General features: G+C 40.1%; 1 protein-coding gene across 1 annotated transcript in view; it reads left to right on the top strand.

Annotated features, from left to right (window-relative positions):
- The window catches only part of LOC110172755 (EMILIN-1-like), a 96,583-nt gene that overhangs the window by 1,364 nt on the left and 85,219 nt on the right, over window positions 1-10,000 (top strand). The window lies entirely within an intron of this gene.

Below are 10,000 nucleotides of genomic sequence, written 5' to 3'. Positions count from 1 at the left end.
GTTTAGTCCTGCTTTAGACCTGGTTTAGACCTGATGTAGTCCTGATTTAGTCTTGGTTTAGTCCTGGTTTAATCTTAGTTTCATCCTGGTTTAGACCTGATTTAATCCTGGTTTAGTCCTGTTTTGGTCCTGGTTTTAGACCTTGATGTAGTCCCGGTTTGATTTTAGTTTAGTCCTGGTTTAGTTCTGGTTGAGACCTGATGTAGTCCTGGTTTAGTCTTAGTTTTGTTCCGTTTTAGACTTGATTTAGCCCTTGTTTAGTCTTAGTTTAGTCCTTTTTTAGTCCTGTTTTAGTCTTGACTTACACCTAATGTAGTCCTGGTTTAGTCCTGTTTTAGACCTGGTTTAGACCTGATGTAGTCCTGATTTAGTCTTGGTTTAGTCCTGGTTTAGTCTTAGTTTCATCCTGGTTTAGACCTGATTTAATCCTGGTTTAGTCCTGTTTTGGTCCTGGTTTTAGACCTTGATGTAGTCCCGGTTTGATTTTAGTTTAGTCCTGGTTTAGTTCTGGTGGAGACCTGATGTAGTCCTGGTTTAGTATTAGTTTTGTTCTGTTTTAGACTTGATTTAGCCCTTGTTTAGTCTTAGTTTAGTCCTTTTTTAGTCCTGTTTTAGTCTTGACTTACACCTAATGTAGTCCTGGTTTAGCCCTGTTTTAGACCTGGTTTAGACCTGATGTAGTCCTGATTTAGTCTTGGTTTAGTCCTGGTTTAGTCTTAGTTTCATCCTGATTTAGACCTGATTTAATCCTGGTTTAGTCCTGTTTTGGTCCTGGTTTTAGACCTGGTTTAGAGCTGATGTAGTCCTTGTTTAGTCTTAGTTTAGTCATTTTTTAGTCCTGTTTTAGACCTGATTTAGTCCTGGTTTAGTCTGGTTTTAGTCCCGGTTTGAGTCCTGAACATCAGACCAGCAGAATGTTGCGCTGTGATCTTAGACCCGGTGCGGCCGGAGCATTTGTCATTTGTCAGAGTCATTTGTCTTGGGTAATTCTTGGGTAAATTTACCGTTTACGAGTCTTGTTTTAGTTCGGGACATAAACTCAGTGGGGGGGCATGAACCTGGAGAAACCCCGCGCACTAAACATGACCCCGGACCGACCCCGCTGCACCACACACACACTTAAAGCTTTACTCTGGGACCTTTTTTTACACTAAACCACATCAAACACACCTTTACGATTTATGCCGACGTACCAGAATTTCCCTAAAACTCTGGCGTACGCTGAACTATCCATGTTTTTTTTTGTGTGTTTTTTTTTCAATTTTGGGTGTATTAGTAACTTATATAGAATGTTTTGATAACTTATACTACTAATGCTTAGCGTGTCACGTGACCCCATGGCAACGGTACCTACGCCGCCATGACACCGGGCAACACTATGTCACTGACTTCAGTAACATCAGAGAAACATGGGCAGGTTTTGTTGTGTATTTGGTTGTTCTAGACGCTCTGAAAGGGATAAAATGATTTGTTTCTTCACTGTTCCACTGGAAATGACTCATCAGGATCAAACAAGGGAATTATCGAAAAAAAAGACGCGGATTATGTCTAGAGAACATAAATCGCGAAGAGATTTCCAGTGGTACCATCAAGACACACTCGCGTCACTTTCATCAAGGTATTTGTTATTTAACTTGTTTCATAGTTTATTTAATGAGAGAAGCACATTTACTGAACTAAAATGTAAAAAGAAAACATCTGCAGTGTGAGTGGCAGTAGAAACTGTATCTTCCAACACATATAAACATGTCACTCGTCGTACGACCGATGTTTTCTTTATTGTCTTGCTTATCCACAACTATGTCTTCTAGAATTAATTGCGAGCGGATCTTTCTAACGTTCGCGAGGATCTTTTCATGGCCGATTCTTTCGAGGTTCGGCTCACAGACTCGTGGGCGAGCAGGTGGCGCTGTCGTCCTGCCTCCATCAGTAGGAAGACAAAAACCTGTTTAAATCAGATGAACGACATGTCACAGAAACATCACGTGACTCTGAAGAAGAGCGCAAGTGAGCAGTCGAAACTGTCAGGTATGAAAACAAAACTCTTGGTCTGTAAAAGGAACCTCATAACATATTCCTTAAAATACCTTAAAGCAGGGGTGTCAAACTTATTTTGGTCCAGGGGCCGTATCCGGCCGACTTTGATCCCAAAGGGGCCGGGAAATAAAAAAGGCATATAAACCCCCAAAATAACAATAAGTTAAGCAGAGAAACACAAATCTATTACAGATTTTTTTTTAATTGATGATTTTGTTCTTTAACAAAATATGATAATATTATGAATAACCTGAATCCTGCACTTGGCTCCACTTTTCTCATGTTGGACATTTTTCTGATGAGGGTGTCACGGTCAACAGTCAAAACGATCGTCCTTTAAGAGCGTTTGGAAAGAGACAAGTCTTCATTTGTGCTGCTCTGGTGGGAGGGGCCACGTACAGAGACGCTGGAGACGCTGCTGTGATAAACACCACAGAAAATTAACAAGATTTTAATAGAAAATATAATTAAAATATTTTAGTAGAAAATCAGCCGAGGGTCAGATTAAAGGTCTTGGAGGTCCGGATCTGGTCCCCGGGCCGCATGTTTGACAGCCCTGCCTTAAAGTAAATGACATGAGAAATAATGATCAGATAAGTAACTACTGAAGAAAAAAGTAAGGGGAGTCAAAATCCTATGGGAGGGTCACTTTACTGCAGCACTATGTTCACCCCGGGTCCACAACTTACGCCCAACGAGTCTAACACGACGCACGGCAGCTTCGACAAACACGATCCATGGTCTCGCCCAGTTCCTTCTCCTCTGTTGATCTCTTCTTCTCCTGGCTCTACTGGCTCAAACTTTTACAGTGACAAATCGATGAGATCATGCTGATGTTGGAGGATTAACAGCTCGTACGTGTTCTCCTCAGTGGCGGAGTTGGCGATTTGGGGGCCCCAGGTGAACTTGAGTTTGGGGACTTCATTATAATGCACCGTTTCTGTGTAATTTGTTTTATTTTTTAATATATTTATTGTCTGTTTTTCCCCATTGTTCTTGAGACATGCATATCTCTATTTATTTGAATTATGGTGGATTGAATATTTGTCTTATTAATTAGGAAGCCAGAACTGAACGTTTAGCTCAATCCCTTGAGTCGTTCCTGAGTTACAGCCCAGTGAAATATTGGGTGTATAAGCGTTTTTGAGAGACCATAGCTTCATAAAAAAATAGAGCCAGAAAGCTGAACATTTGTATTATTACACATTTTTTCACCATAGATTCTGAATCTGTTGTGAAATATTGAGTATCTTTATTAAGGGAGGCGTTGTGGGCCCCCAAAACTCACATTTGGTTGCTTCTCAATTTTTTTATTTTTTATTTTTGATGTCCAAGATCTATTTACTCCAAGCAGATATTTACAAACTAACTGTTGAACCTGAATATTTGAGAGAATGACCATTTCTGACAACAATCTCACACTTTTCTGAGCTTTCATGTGGACGGTGTAGAGCACAGGTGTCAAACATGCGGCCCGGGGGCCAGATCCGGCCGTCCAAGACCTTAAATCTGGCCCTCGGCTGATTTTCTACTAGAATATTTTAATTATATTTTCTATTAAATTAATTTTCTGTGGTAACAGCACGTTCTCTGTGGTGTTCAAACGTCGGTCGTTTTGGTGATACGGCCCACCGGACAACAAAAATGTAATTTTAGTTTGAAAACACCCCTGGTGTTTAAGAGCCACAAAATATATGGACACAGTTAGATGTTGATACAATTTTTACCAGAGAAACTTTGTCATATTCTGATTAGTTTAAAGTAATAAAAACATCTACTGTTAACTTCCTTCATTTCATTTGACAACAGATTCAGAATCTATGATCAAGAATCTACAATAATACAAATGTTCAGCTTCATAACTCTATTTTTTATGAAGTTATGGTCTCTCAAAAATGCTTATAAATGAAGGTTTCCTAAAAAGTGAGCATGACCCCAAAATTTCAAGCCCAAAATTTAAAGGTTGTATAGAGGATTTTTTTAAGGGAAGAGAAATACAGCGACAGTCCTTGTGCGCGTTCAGAATTACTGTTGAAGTTTCCTGTCTAGAAGTAATTCAGCGACCGACGCGTCAGTTTTAGACCCTTCGTCTGCTTCGGTCGCGCCATCGCTGGACGAGATCTCCAAGAATCACCTCAGTTTGTCTTCGCTCTTTTTCTCCTTCTTCTCTTCTTCTTTCAGCGACCTCAAAAACGGACTTTCTTTTGCAGCGAACCGGTCGTGGATTCTCGTCCGCCGTCGCGACAAACTTTGTGCGAAATGCGAGGAAGCAACGTAACCACGTAATCCTCGCGCTCCGACAAGTCAGTTACACTAGGGAGTTTGATTGACAACCTAACAGCCAATAGAAAATGAGGGAGCCTCGTTTTCTATTGGCTGATGTTTATCTGGCCTCAACACGTCCACAGTTGATAGATTTTCGTTCTTTTTTTTTTTGGTCATTATAATTACAAAGCTGCTGCGTCTCTGTAATGATATTTTAATCTTTCACTGACAGTTTGAAACTAAAAAAAATCTTCCATACAACCTTTAAGTCACGATAATTAATTCTGAGCGTGGCCAGTATGATAGTAAACCTTCCTATCTTCATGGAAACCAAACCAGACCAAGTTACAGGTCAGGTCTGTGGAGAGGCGACCCCGTTCACAGTCAGAATGTCTGTTTTTCTAGGTATTTTTGAGCTATAAAATCACCTGTAATTGAATAAATGTAAAGTAGAGCTGTTTAATGTCACACGGTGGAACATTCCAGTAGAATATCCATAGAAAAAAGTTACACAGTGCACTTTTAATTGCATTTTATTATCATCGATGTAGACAGACACTTGAAAATGAAAGTTATGTTAATGTAAAAAACAAACCAGAATATTTTTTTACACCGAAACCATGACAAGTATAAGATATATTATAGAAGTTCGGCTCTGGTCCCTGCACAGACTCTAAAATCATCTGCTTTGGATCGACTCTTGCACTTTTGTTGCATCATCTATTGTTAAACATCAGTATCAGAAAAACTTGACCTGGAGTGACCACGGAGAACGTCCCCAGAGAAAAGCAGATCATGCAAACTCTGTGTTAAAGACCCAGACGACACTGTGTTCTCATGTTTTAGTGATGTCGTTTCCTCATCACAAACTGAACTGGACTTGTGTTTTGTTTCATTCACGGTCTTTAACTTGGGACTCGACTTGGACTTGAACACCACTGACTTGAGACTTGTTTTGGACTTGGTGGTCTTTGGCTTGGGACTTGCCGGTTTAGTCGTAGTTTAGTCCGTTTTGGTTCCTGGTGTTGGTGTCCTGGTAGTCCTTTAGTTTTTGGTTTAGGTTTAGTCTTAGTTTTTTTAGGTTTAGTCTTAGTTAGTCTGGTTTTAGTCTTAGTTTTAGTCTTTTATTCCTGGTTTAGACCTGATCAGTCTTAGTTTAGTCTGTTTTAGTGGTTTTAGTCCTGGTAGTTTGGTCTGGTTTTAGTCCTTGTTCAGTCTTAATTTAGTCTGGTTTTAGTCCTGGTTTAGTCTTAGTTTAGTCTGGTTTTAGTCCTAGTTTAGTCTTAGTTTAGTCCGGTTTTAGTCCTGGTTTAGTCTTAGTTTAGTCCTTTAGTCCTTCTTTAGTCTTAATTTAGTCTGGTTTTAGTCCAGGTTTAGTTTTAATTTAGTCTGGTTTTAGTCCAGGTTTAGTCTTAGTTTAGTCCTGGTTTAGTCTTAATTTAGTCTGGTTTTAGTCCAGGTTTAGTCTTAGTTTAGTCCTGTTTTTCCTGGTTTTAGTCCTGTTAGTTTTAGTCCTGTTTTAGTCCAGGTTTAGTCTTAGTTTAGTCCTGGTTTAGCCTTAATTTAGTCTGGTTTTAGTCCAGGTTTAGTCTTAGTTTAGTCCTGTTTTAGTCTTAGTTTTAGTCTTTAGTCTGGTTTAGTCCAGGTTTAGTCTTTTTAGTCCTTAGTCTGGTTTAGTCCAGGTTAGTAGTCAGGTTTAGTTTAGTTTAGTCCTGTTTTAGTCCAGGGTTTAGTTTAGTTTAGTCCTTAGTTTAGTCCTGGTTTAGTCTAGTTTAGTCCTGGTTTTAGTCTTTTAGTTTAGTCTTAGTTAGTTTTAGTCCTGGTTAGTTTTTTAGTCTGTGTTAGTCCCTGGTTAGTTAGTCTGTTTTAGTCCAGGTTTAGTCTGGTTTAGTCCTTTTAGTTTTAGTCTGGTTTAGTCCTGGTTTAGTACTTTAGTTTAGTCCTGTTTTAGTCCTGGTTTAGTTTAGTCTGGTTTTAGTCTGTGTCCTGGTTAGTCCTGGTTTAGTTGTTTTTAAGTCCTGGTTTTAGTCCTGTTTTAGTCCTGGTTTAGTCTTAGTCCTGGTTAGTCCTAACATTTTGGGGAACTGGATGACGTCATCAGTCGAAAAACAAAACAAAAACCTGCTAATATTTTAAGAATCATAATCACACAAGAGAAACTTTTTGCAGCACATTTTGGGTCGTTTTAGAGCATTTTGAAGTTTCCTGGAGGCTGCTGACCCCAGTTTGACCTGTAAAAGAATCATTAATGTCTCCAAGTAGAAAAGTGTCAGATTTTAAAATGTGACAAACTGTACAGTCCCAAAAGAAAATGTATAAATAAATACTCCTCCAGGTTTGGAGAGCAGAAGGACAGTTGTTTCTGTGTCTGGACGTCTGCGACTGTTTCCCTCATCAACCCAAAACATGCACAACAGATCAAATCCTCCAGCTCAAGTCCTGACCAAGACTAGACCAAGACTAGACGAGACCAAGACTAGACCGAGACTAGACCGAGACTAGAACGAACTAGACCAAGACTAGACCGAACTGAAATAGGACTAGACGAGACACCAGGTCTAGACCAAGTTAAATAAGGTCTAAACAGGACTAAACCAGGACTAAACCAGGACTAAACCAGGACTCCTAAACCAGGATCTAAACCATGACTAAAACAAGGACTAAAACCAGGTCTAAACCAGGACTAAACCAGGACTAAAAACCAGGTCTAAAACCAGGAAACCAGACTAAACCAGGTCTAAACCAGGACTAAACCAGGACTAAAACCAAGACTAAACCAGGTCTAAACCAGGTCTAAACCAGGATCTAAACTAAAACAGGAAACTAAACCAGGACTAAAACCAGGTCTAAACCAGGATAAACCAGGACTAAACCAGGTCTAAACCAGGACTTAAAACTAGCTAAACAGGTCTAAAACCAGGACTAAAACCAGGTCTAAACCTAGGACTAAACCACCAGATTTAACAGATAAACCAGGGACAAAACAGGATTTAACAGGACTAAACCAGGACTAAAACAGGATTTAACAGGACTAAACCATGCTCTCCTCCTCTTCTATTAATAATATTTTTAATACCGTTAAATTTCCTCGTCTTTGCTTCTCTACAGCAAATCAAATAATCCAAAGTATTCAGATTACATTACTCACTTTAAGTATTTTAATGGATTACGTTACAAACTACATTTGGGGTGTGTAATCTGTAATCTGTAGGGGAGTACATTTTAAAAGTCACCTTCCCAACACTGGACTTAATGCTGTTACAGGGTTTTCGCGAAGGTCCAGAAGGTTTCGTGACATGATCCCGCCCATAACTCAGTGAAATACGATTGGCTCAGACAACTGTCAATCCACCGAAGTCCCTGCAGGTGTTTGTTTAGTTCAGCGCTGCAGGGGGAGTCACTGATTTACCCGGATACAACTGGAAGAAGAACTGTGATTGGTCCAGTTTGATTCCATTATTTTAACCCTTTGTTTCCCAAGAAATATCAGTCCAAGTTTATAAAAATGATCTAGAAATTATTACTAGTGTCGTGTTTATTACTCACTGAATAAAAAATAGTGAAAAAATATATTAGTCGTACAAAAATTCATTCAATATTTTTTCTTGAGCCGTCAGAATGGAACAAATGTTTGGCTCTTTCATTTACATTTCCAATAAAAGTGCACTAAACGCTACTTTTTAGTTCATTAATTAGTTTTTCGTATTAATCGTGATTAATCGCACTCGAACTCATGCGATTAGTGCGATTAATATTTTTTATTTTTGCCCAGCCCTAAATTAAACACAAAAGTACAGACCAGAAACACACACGAAAAATGTGTTTCAGTAAACTCAAAATCAATCTCACTGACCTCGTTTGTGGTTTTTATCTCATCGGGATTTTTGGGGATTTGAAATTTGTCACGATGAGAAACTTGCCAGATGTGACGCCAGATGCTTTGGTGGTTTATTTATTTATTTATTTATTTTTAAATATCTTTTTCAGCTTTATGCATTTGAAGACGTTTTATTTATTGTTTTAAAATATGATTTACTGTCTTTTGTTTTATTTTAGTCCTGGTTAGTTTAGTCCTGTTTTAGTCCTGGTTTAGTCTTAGTTTAGTCCTGTTTTAGTCCTGGTTTAGTCTTAGTTTAGTCCTGTTTTAGTCCTGGTTCGTTTAGTCTGGTTTTAGTCCTGTTTAGTCGTTTAGTCCTGTCCTAGTTCAGTCCAGGACTGAACCAGGACTAACAGACTAAACCAGACTAAACCAGGACATAAACCAGGACTAAACCAGGACTAAACCAGGACTAAACCAGGACTAAACCAGTCTAAACCAGGACTAAACCAGGACTAAACCAGGACTAAAACCAGGTGAACTAAACCAGGACTAAACCAGGACTAAAACCAGGTCTAAACCAGGACTAAACCAGGACTAAACCAGGACTAAACCAGGTCTAAACCAGGACTAAAACCAGGTCTAAACCAGGATTTTAATTTGTCTGTGCAGCGCTTTGGAAACTGTCATGACTGGATCGTTCAGAGCTCAGTGACTGGAGCTGTGGTTGCTGGTTTGACTCTGTGTCTTGCTCATGGGCTCAGTTGTTGTTGAGAGACCTCTGTGTAGTTCAGAGGTTGCTGGTTGGACTCTGTGTCTTGCTCATGGGCTCAGATGTTCCTCGGTCTGTGTGTAGTTTGGAGGTTGCTGGTTGTACTCTGTGTCTTGCTCATGGGTTCAGTTGTCTCTCGTTTAGAGCAAAGTGACTCCAGCTGTGGTTGCTGGTTTGACTCTGTGTCTTGCTCGTGGGCTCAGAGGTTGCTGGTTGTACTCTGTGTCTTGCTCATGGGCTCAGTTGTTGTTCACAGTTCTGTGTGTGGTTCAGAAGTTGCAGGTTTGACTCTGTGTCTTGCTCGTGGGTTTAGATGGTTGTGAGTCTGTGTCTTGCTCGTGGGCTCAGTCGTCCCTCGGTCAGAGTGTAGATCAAGAGTTGCTAGGTTTGACTCTGTGTCTTGCTCGTGGGTTCAGAGGTTGCTGGTTTGACTCTGTGTCTTGCTCGTGGGTTCAGAGGTTGCTGGTTTGACTCTGTGTCTTGCTCGTGGGTTCAGAGGTTGCTGGTTTGACTCTGTGTCTTGCTCGTGGGTTCAGACGTCCCTCGGTCAGAGTGTTGATCAGAGGTTGCTGGTTTGACTCTGTGTCTTGCTCGTGGGTTCAGAGGTTGCTGGTTTGACTCTGTGTCTTGCTCGTCGGGTCTCAGTGACTGGAGCTGTGGTCGTGTTGGCAGGAGCAGGACGGTCTGATCTGAAGCAGCTGTGAGCTCGGACTTCTCGCTCCAGAGCCTCTTTACTCACTCTAGACTCACTTATAAATATAGATACACTTTGTTGTGTTTGAAATGTTGTTAAAAGTGCACTGAGTAACTTTTCTGCTCGTCTCCACGGAGATGTTTTTGCTTTTCCTGGAAGATCTTTTTTTTTCTGTCTGGTATTTATTAAACTACAGCTGTTTTAAGCAACGTTGTTCTTACAGGGAGTGGGCTTGCCTCTCCACAGATCTGGACTGTAAAAAGGTGGCGTCTTTATGGAGAAACGGACACTCCACTAGAAAAGTTCCACAACAAATCTTTAAAATTCAACAGCACTTGTCTTTTTGCTCATTACTTTACCCCAAAAGTGCAGATAACTTCTTAATAAAGACGGTTATAAAAACAGATCCAAAGAG

The sequence above is a fragment of the Boleophthalmus pectinirostris genome, unplaced genomic scaffold (genome assembly GCF_026225935.1).
Source record: "Boleophthalmus pectinirostris isolate CB_2022bp ecotype Guang Dong unplaced genomic scaffold, ASM2622593v1 HiC_scaffold_19, whole genome shotgun sequence".
Taxonomy (NCBI): Eukaryota; Metazoa; Chordata; class Actinopteri; order Gobiiformes; family Gobiidae; genus Boleophthalmus; species Boleophthalmus pectinirostris.
The sequence above is the reverse complement of the archived record's forward strand: the minus strand, read 5'-3'. Positions and strand labels throughout refer to the sequence as shown.